Source organism: Marmota monax, unplaced genomic scaffold, assembly GCF_021218885.2.
Source record: "Marmota monax isolate L192 unplaced genomic scaffold, Marmota_monax_Labrador192_F-V1.1 WCK01_AAM20220418_F8-fsc00014, whole genome shotgun sequence".
Taxonomy (NCBI): Eukaryota; Metazoa; Chordata; class Mammalia; order Rodentia; family Sciuridae; genus Marmota; species Marmota monax.
Genome location: NW_026695222.1, coordinates 18,006,894 through 18,016,120, shown reverse-complemented (window position 1 = coordinate 18,016,120; position 9,227 = coordinate 18,006,894). Strand labels below are relative to the sequence as shown.

The 9,227-nt window shown below is 57.9% G+C and overlaps 1 long non-coding RNA gene across 1 annotated transcript; it reads right to left on the bottom strand.

The window, feature by feature from the left end:
• Positions 1-2,392: 2,392 nt before the first annotated feature.
• Positions 2,393-3,556, bottom strand: LOC124085949 (uncharacterized). Its single transcript, XR_006849636.2, has 2 exons — positions 3,065-3,556; positions 2,393-2,931 (listed from the first exon to the last, which is right to left on the bottom strand). It is a non-coding gene; the product is annotated as an uncharacterized LOC124085949 (long non-coding RNA).
• Positions 3,557-9,227: the final 5,671 nt, after the last annotated feature.

Genomic DNA, 9,227 nt, shown 5'->3' with positions numbered 1-9,227 from the left:
TTTTTTTACTTTTTATTTTTAAATAATCTTAAGTTTAAAGAACTGCAAAATGTAGGACAGAGAGTCCCAAGTCTTCGTACCCAGCTCCTCCTAATGCCAACATGGCGCCTGACCACAGAGTAACTACTGAAGCAGGCAGTTCACAGGGTGCAGATATGTCAAGTCGTCCTTAGCTCTAACTCAGACTGCGTTTGTTTTTCCGCCACTATCCTTTTGCTTCCGGGAGCCCGTGTGGGATCCTACGTGGCCGTCCCTGACCGTCCCGTCTCCTCCAATCTCTGGTGATTCCTCAGACTTTTCCTTCATGAGTTTGACACTAGTGAAAGGTCCTGGTCCCTTAGTTTGCAGACCGTCCATCGGTGTGACTTTGCCTGCTGTTTCCTCACAGTAAGATCAAGGTTGCGCGTTTGGGGCAAGAACAGCACGAGGACTGGCGCTGGGTATCGGGTCAGGGGTGCGTGGTGTCACCCTGTCCTACTCCAGGGCTCGGTGCTGCGGTGTCTTGGAGCCGTGACAGACAACATCCAGCGAGCAGAGAAGCACCGGGTGAAGGGCACCAGCAGCAGCCCCGGGAGAGTGGGCAGTGAGCCTCCCGTCCCTGGAGGAGGTAATGGTGGAGGGGCACCAGGTGCTGCTCCTGTCTCCCCCTAACAAAAGGCCCAGGGGCAATAGTGAAGGACACCCCACCGCCCCCTCCCAGGCACCCCGTCTGCAAGGCGAGGCCTCCGCCCACCCGGCTGGGGGTGGGAAGCGCCCCAGGACAGTCTGGTTAGTATTCTGGGCTCCCCGCTCTGCTGCCGGCTAATTGCCCCTAAGAGCCGAGCTCACTGGAGGGGAAAATGCAAGATGGCCTAACCTTTCTGGGCTCCGCCAGCTCCGCCAGCTGCCGGCTCCCGATGAGAGGTCTGCACGGCCGTTGGCTGGCTCGACCTCTTCTCCCTGCAGCAACTGCTAAAGGCGCCGGGTAGCTCTGGGCCCCGGGGCCGGCTGAGCCATCGACCATCTCAGCAAGGCTGGGAGGGGGGCACAGGAGCCAGCCCCCAGCCTTCTGGCTGCCCGGTCCCTAAAATGCACAAGGTTCTGGCATTTGGAACAACCATTCTAACAAGGCCAGTCACACGTCCACTCGGTGACCTGACCATTCCCACTCAAGGGACAGAAGGGCCTGCGACCACCCAACGGCAGTTAGTGGGAGCTTTACTGGCCGTAGCTGGGACTGGAAGCAGCCCTGCTCCAGGGAGCACGCGATGACCCTCCAGATGGTGTCAGTGAGAGGAGGAGGAGGCAAGAGGGCACCCAGGTGGACCCAGCTGTGACGAGTTCAAAACCAGCCCATGTCCAGCTGGGGCCACAGAAGTGAGGACGATGACAGCTCTCCCGGGGAAGGGGATGGTGCTTCCTGGAGAGGTCCATTAGGAGGGCTCCTGAGCTGGGCGCTGGGGCAGCATCTGTGATCCCAGTGACTCGGGAGGCCGAGGCAGGAGGATCTCGAGTTCAAAGCCAGCCTCAGCAATGGCCAAGCCCTAAGCGACTCAGTGAGACCCTGTGTCTAAATAAAATAAAAAATAGGGCTGGGGATGGGGCTCAGTGGTGGAGAGCCCCTAAGTTCAATTCCTGGTACAAAAAAAAAAAGGGCAGACTCCTAAGATTGCGCCCTCCCCGCCCTAGGGGAGGGTCCTGGGGGTGGCCTCAGTCAAAACACATGTCCACTCCGCAGGTTTTATGCTGAGCTCTGATTCAGCAATGGCCACCACGGAGACGGGCGAGAACCAAAGGCAGGCTCCGTGGCCTTGGGAGGTGGGAGGAGGAGGTGACAGCTCCCAGCTCAGCCAGGATTGCCCTGGGCAAGGAGATCAGCAGGACTAAGCACGCACGTTGGTTGGTTGGGGAGGGCTGACGTCACCGCCGCCCCTGCCAAGTTACTTTGAGGAGTAAATGAGAAGACCTGTGAGAAGCCAGGTCTCAGCTGGAAGCTGACGCTCGTGGAAGGACCCTGCCACCGTGAGCTGAGCCCACGCCGGGCCGGGCACTAGCCGCAGGCTAGACCAGCCTGGGCCTGGCAGGGAGCATCTCGGGGAGACTCTGAGAGCTTCCAGTCTAGAAAGAGCATGATCTGACTTGCGTTCTTAAAAGCTGACTTCAGTAATCAGCTGCACCCCGAAAATCACGGTCTGGGTGGTCACTGACCGAGATGCCAAACCTTGCCCAGGTATGAGGGTGTCTGAGGGTGGAGAAGGAGGGACTGCGGCCCCGGGGGGACTGGGGGTGCCCCAGATGGGGGTCCCGGTGGGCACACCTCGCTGTGGAGGCCACCCATGGACACGGGCATGTCCGCGTTTGCGCCCCTGACGTCAGCAGAGAAGCAAAGAAGATGGATATCGGTCGACACCTTGGGTGGCGCATCATTTTTAAGGTAGGATTTTCCGAGATCTGATTTCCACCCGGTCACACTCACCTTTTCAGAGCATGCAGCTGAGCCAGTCCGGAAAGACACACGGACCCGGGTTCCCACCACAACACTCAAGATACGCGACACTTCGCCCCCCAAAATCTCCCTGTACCCCTCTGCAGTGAGCCCTGTCCCCTAACCCCAGCTCCTGGCACCCACTGGTTTGATCTCTAGACCTGCCTATTGCTTGGCCTTTTTCAGTGTCATGGGATGGAATCATCCAGCATTCAGCCTCTTGGGGTCCCCTTGATTCACTTAGAAGAATGTTTTTGAGGCTCATCCATGCTTTCGGGGATGTTTGGTTCTTTTCACTGCCGAGTAGTATTCCGATGTAGGGACTATGACAAATAACTCTCCAGTTGCTGGGGACACGGTGTGTGTCCCTGTAGAGGGCCAGGTGGCTGGGGGCTGCCTCCAGGAGGATGTGCGTGTAGGCCAGCATGTCTGCCGCCCCGGGCTGCAGGTCCTCCCTCTTGTCGTATCTGGGGAAGAAGATCGGGCCATCCCCATGTACACCCATCCCCACCTGCGCCACTTGACAGCCCTCCCCACAGCCCTGGGTGCCCCATGGGGACCTGGAGGTGGCCTCAAAGAGGAGCGCTTCCAGAATCATACCTCCAAGCACTGTTGACTTCCAGTTTGGCACAATCACAGAGCAAGCTGCCGTGTGCCTTTGCATCCCGGTCTTTGGTTGGACGTCTGTTCCCCACAGTATCATCAGGAGCACCGCCGCCCTGGTTTAGGGAGCAGGTGACGGTGCTTAAGCTCCATCAGATGGACGAGGAAGTCGGGCTTAGAGAGCCCACGGCTTGCCCAGGGCCCTGCAGGGGGGTGACACACTGGGACCCCGGGTCCCCAGGCCCCCGGGGAAGCTCGGTTCCAAGGCTGCTCTGGGGCTGCTCTGGGGCTGTTCTTAGGAGCGGGGCCTGTCGCTGGGCACCAGCTGTCCCAGAGTGACACTGCGCAGGTCCCAGACTGAGAATGGGGACGGTGACTGGGAAGGCAGTGGCTCCTTCAAGTCAGGAAATAATGGAAGAAAGAGCCAGAACCCGCCAGCGACAAGTGAGATATTAATTCACCTGGAGCCGCCGTTCCCCTCTGCGCCCCCGTCCCTGGGTCCCCGGCAGGTTTCCAAATTAAAGTGCCGAAGGGCCCTGTCCCCTGTGACCCGGTGCCAGGCCTGGGCGGGCTGGGCGCTCGGGCCAGACAAGTGTCTGGAACCTGCAAACCGGTACCCTCCGCCCAGCCCTGCCCCAGGCCGCCGGGAGGTGACAGCCAGCCCGAAGGCCGGCCCCTGCAGGCCGCGGGGAGAGGGAGGTTAATGAGGTTTGTGTGAACCCGCGGATTCCATTTTGAGAGGGAAAAGGCTCGGAGCTGCGCTAATTAAAGGGAACTGACCTGTAAAATGAGTCTGGGGATGGACAGCGGCAGGAAGGCCAGCTGGGGAGGAGGAAGGGAGGAGAGGTGGCCCCAGCAGCTCCGCCAAGTCATTCCAGGCTGGTGGTGAGACTAGGCCCAGAGACTGGAAGGGGTTTGCCCCAGGACACACAGCAAATCAGATTAGACCTGAATGCAGAAAGTCGGGGGCAGGGAATGGAGGGAAAACATCTGACAGGGAGATGGACAGACAGACAGACAGATGGCGTGTTCAACACTAAGGTCAACGTTTACCGAAGGTCTTCTCCATCACAGATGCCGTGCTCTGGGCCTGCCGCCCTATGCCTCAGTTAGCCCTTGGGACCCTGGGAAGTAGGAACTTGTACCCCCCATGTGGGAAAACTGAGGTCCAGAGAGGTTAAGTGATTTGCCCAAGGGCACACAGTTAGGCAGGTCTACCTGACCCCATGCTTGGGGGCATCACCATCCCTATGCTGGGGTGACTCTGGGTCCCATTTTACACCTATTGTCCTTGTGTAAATATAAGTAGTGCCCCTTTCACTGTCCCAGATATTTTAGTTTAGGCAAAGTTTATATGACTACCCTACCTGGGCTCAACCTATACATTGCTTCCTGTGTGACATGACCGGCCCAGGATCCAACACGTAGTAGGAGCTCAACAAATGGCCCAAGCTGGACACAGATACCATTCTGTAGTGTCCCAGAACCAAGGCACAGTGGCAAGGGATTTGCCAAACCTGGGCCCAACTCCAGCTGTGTGACCTTGGATGAGTCACTTGACCTCTCTGGGCCTTAGTTTGCTCATCTGTAAAGCAAACTGAGCTACACCACAGCTACATCCCTGGACTGTGAGGATTGTGTAAGAGACAGGTATAAAGTGTAGCCCAGGTTTGCTGTGATGACCTGGCAGACACAGGGTGTAAGCCTTTTTGCTAGACTCTGGGGATTCCTATAGCATGGACCAGGGTTGTGTTTGCCTGTGCTAAACCTGCTTACACACCTTTCTTCATAACTTGCCTTGCAATTCCCTGCCCCAGGGCCTTTGTACGTCAGGGTTTTAAACTGCGTGTTCCTGGCACTATTTGAAGCGTATTACATTTATGAAAACCCATTTGTTTTTTCCTCACAATGACCTTGTGTTGATAAGGTCAGGAAACCGAGGCCCAGAAAGGTTAGTTAACTTGTCCAACATCACACAGCTGGCTAGTGGCAGAACTGAGATTTGAACACAATCAGCCTGGCTAAGGCCCTGCTCTCTCCAGGGGCCCCCTCTGTGCTGAGGGGGCTCCCTACTCCCCCACTGACCACTTCTGCCTCTGCCCAGCAACTCCTAGCCACACCCCCTGCTGGAACAGCACCTCCTCCAGCACCCAGCCCGCGGCCACCCTGCTGAGGAGCAGTCACTCCGCCCACCGTCCACACCTGGAGCCCACCTGGCTCCTCTCTCCTCCCACCACAGGCACCGCGGGCAAGGGCTGCTCTCTCCCCAGCTTTGCGATGCTGCCAGACATGTATGCAGCAGGAGCTCCATAAATGTTTGCTGGGGAAAAGAAGCAATGGGGGGGCAGCCCTCAGGACAGGAGTCATAGCTGACGGACCGTGCTTTATTGTCCAGGAGCCTGGCCCTGGTCGCCTGGCCGTGGTCTCAGCTCTCGGGCCCTGGGCTGGGGACAGCCAGGTCTGGGCCCCACCAGTGCCGGCTTGGGCCAGGTAGGAGCCCGCTTCTGTGGCCACTGCCGTCCTTGCGGGCCACGCTGCCTCCCCGGCCTCCTCCCCTCCTCTTTTCCTTTCTGAGATGAAGCAGAGAAATGATTTTTCTACTTGAGCAGTTTTCAATTTAGATTAAGAAAAATGTGGTCTGCAGTCGCTCTGCAAGAGCCCAGCTGCCGGGCCCTTCCGGGACTCGGTGTGCTCAGCCGTTGACGGAGCCAAAGTGCATGTGGAATGAGGGGCTCTGAGGGGTCCCCCACCCTCGACCCATCCCCCCTCGTCCCCCCATCCCCCCTCATCCCCCCATCCCCCGCCATCCCCATCAGTCAGGGCCCCGGGTCTGGAATCAGACAGCCGGTGGCACCAGGCTGCAGCTCCTGCAAACTGTGTGACTTTAGGCAGGCCCCGTCCCTCTCTGAGCTTCCTGTGTGAAGCTTCATCTCGGCTCTCTCGCTTCATCTATAAAGTAAAAGAAATAGGGCCCAACTGCAGTGTGCACGACTGTGATCCCAGTGGCTCGGGAGGCTGAGGCAGGAGGATGGCAAGTTTGAGGCCAGCCTCAGCAATTTAGCGAGGACCAAAGCAACTTAGTGAGACCCTCTCTCAAATTAAAAAAAAAAAAAGTCAGGGGATGTGGCTCCGTGCTCATGCACCTCTGGGTCCAATCCCTGGTACCAAAACAACAAGCAAATAAGGAAATAAATAAATAGAACCTGTCTCTGCTCCGATCAAAGAGCCCATCCCAGCCCCACAGACTGGGAGAATGACCCGCAAGGACAGCCCGGGGAGGTTGGCCAGGCACAGCGAGGCGGGCAGAGCCTCAGAAGCCCCAGGGCCACAGCAGGAAGGAGGGTCAGGCAGAGGGCAAAGGAGGCTGATCACACAAGAGTGGGTAGCGGTGTCCAGGTGGCCCTCAGGGGCCAGAGGTCAACTAAAGCAAAGCCAAGGCCATCTCTGTGGGTCAGGGGACAGGGGAGAAGGAGGCAGAATGCTGGGCCCCTAAAGTCCTTTCTAACTCTGGACCTTTTGTTATTATCATTATTATTATTATTTGCTGGACTAGATGTTTAGCTAATTGACAATGTTGGTTTTCGAACAGGAAGGCAGTTTTGCGTATAGATAAAGAAAGTGCACATATCAATCATAGTTCACGGCACAGATTCTAGGGTCGAGCATCACTGGGTCTCATTTCCTCCTCCTCCCCTGTCCCTGTGTGATTTGGGGAAAGTCACTCAACCTCTCTGAGCCTTTCTGAAAAGAATCAGGACTTTCCCGTGGCTCTGTTTCTGTTTTATTTAAATTGCCTTCATGGAGGTCTGATTGACATGTGGTAAAGGCGCCCATTTTAGGAGCACATCTAATGAGTTCTGAAACATAGACCCCCGGTCACCATCCCCACAATCAAGCAAATGAACGTCTTTGTCATCCTAAACGGTTCCCGTTTGCCCCTCCCCCATCCTCCTATCAATTTTAATAGAAAAGCAGTGGATTCTCCAACCCCCACCACAACCAATCTTGGCCCTGGACGAGGTCCCCGGGAGGGTGTGTGGCACTGACTGTCACTTTGCCACCGGCCCCCATGCCCACGCTCACTCACAGTGCCAGCCTGGCTCACAGGGGTTCCTTGGGTGAGTCAGGAGCCCAGGGTGTAAGGTTGTTCCCCGTGGAACCCGCTGAATGACCAGCCCCCTCTAGGGACGACAATTCCGGTGGTGGCTGGGATCTCCGGCCACTTGCGGGTGACTCTCTCCTCGGCACCTCCACAAGGCTGTGAGCTGCTCCAGGGAGGGTCTGTGCCTACGGAGTGTAGCCGCCACCATGTCCAGAGTGTCCACAGGGGCCTGGCATACAGTAGGTGCTCAATAAGTGGGCATGGACTGAATGTCTGAGGAGGGGGCTGCCAGCCAGAGGACACCTGGTGAGGTGTGAGGAGTGTCATGCGCCGTCACCTGAGCCCTGCTGTCCCCAACGTCCTACGTGGCCACCGTTACCTGTCCTCTCCGAATGAGCCCAGCTGGCTCTACTTCTCCCTCTGTGTCACCCAAAGCCATCAGACCCGTGGCATCGTGGCCTCCTGCCTTTTCTTCCTGTTGCCAGGCGACTGGACGCTGAAGGCAAGGGCCGCCCGTGGAGCGTGTTCTCGGATCCGAGGTGTGGAGGAGGGAGTCCACGCCATCAGGGTCAGCAGGTGGCGTGAGCGGAAATGAACCCTACGGTGGAGACCTTTGAGATTTGAGGGGTCACTCGTTACCGCAGCGTAACTGTGCTGAAGCTGACAGATAGAAAGGTTTTCACAGCGAAAGATGTTCTCACACCATCTGCAGATGCACAGAGTCTGGGGACATGGCATGGGGCCTGGTGACTGCAGAAGGGACCCCCATTTGATAGTAGGGGAAACTGAGGCACCGAGGGCACAACTTGCCGGGGCCTCCCAGCTGGGGAGGGGGCAGAGACGGCCCAGGTGCGACTGTGGGGGGCTCATCCCAGCAGAGAGGCAGGGGGACGGCGGTCAGAGATGTCTCTCCTTCTCCTTCTGCTCCGGCCACCCCCTGCCCACCCCATTCCTGAAGGTCCTTTTCCGAGTTGAATGTCAGGTGATCCCTCGGAGGAGTCAGCTGCGAACTAAAGGTGTGAACCGCTCACAAAAGTGCGGCGCTCACTAGGGTTTTAGCTGACGCCAATCCACACCTTCCAGGGTGTTGGCATTTTAATGAGGGACATCGGGAGGACCCAGATGACTTCCAGAGCCGAAGCAGCAGAGCTCAAAAGGTGGCAGACTCATTTGGCTTTCAATTCTTCCTGCCCCTACTGTGATCCGGGCCTGAGCTAAGACGCGGAGCTAACGCGCTGCAGATTCGCAGTCGGCGCAGCGCACACAGCACTTAACAGTTTACAGAGCCTCTCGGAGAGGTGAGCTGAGCCCAGAGCGTCATTTGAGACGGCTGAGGCTCAGAGCAGGACAGTGCGTTCCTCAAGGTCACACAGCGGAGGGTGAGGGGTCGGCCCTGCTCCAGGGCTCCTGACACCTGCCTGGCACTCCTTCCGTGGTCCCCAAACCCCAACACCAGTGGGAAGTGGTCACTGAGCACCTTCATTCACCTCTTCCCTCTTCTTAGCCACGAGGTCAACTCCGAGGGGTCAAGGCCACGGTCGGGATGCTCCTGGAACGCCTGTGCCTCGGGGTCCCCTTTCCTGGCTGACTTCCAACCCCGTTTCCACACGCAGCTCGGGCACCCCTCTCCCCGGGTGCCCAGAGACGGCATCTCCTCGGCCGGTGCATCCCTCAGGAATGATCTGTGTCCCCAGGGCTGGGAAGTCTGTGTCCCCAGGGCCGGGCGGGCAGTACGGAAGGAAGGAAGCCACCACAAGTGTTCACTGAGTGGGTGATGGATGACTCCCCGGGTTTGCAGAGACTCCCCAAAGTGGATTCTGCTGCCCACCCTCCAGGACAGAGCGAGGCCGTGGAAGGAGAAGCAAGGGTTGGGCTGTTCTGGTTTCCTGAAGCCCTGGATGTCCCCTCCATCTAGGCCCTCGACGTCTGTGTCTCTGGTCTCGAGTGTCAGACTGTAGACGCGTCCACCAGCCTCGCACACTTGGAGTCGTCGTCCATGGACCCGGGAGAGGTCAGCGTGGGACGGGCCCTCGGGAGGCAAGGGGAGGATGCCAGGGC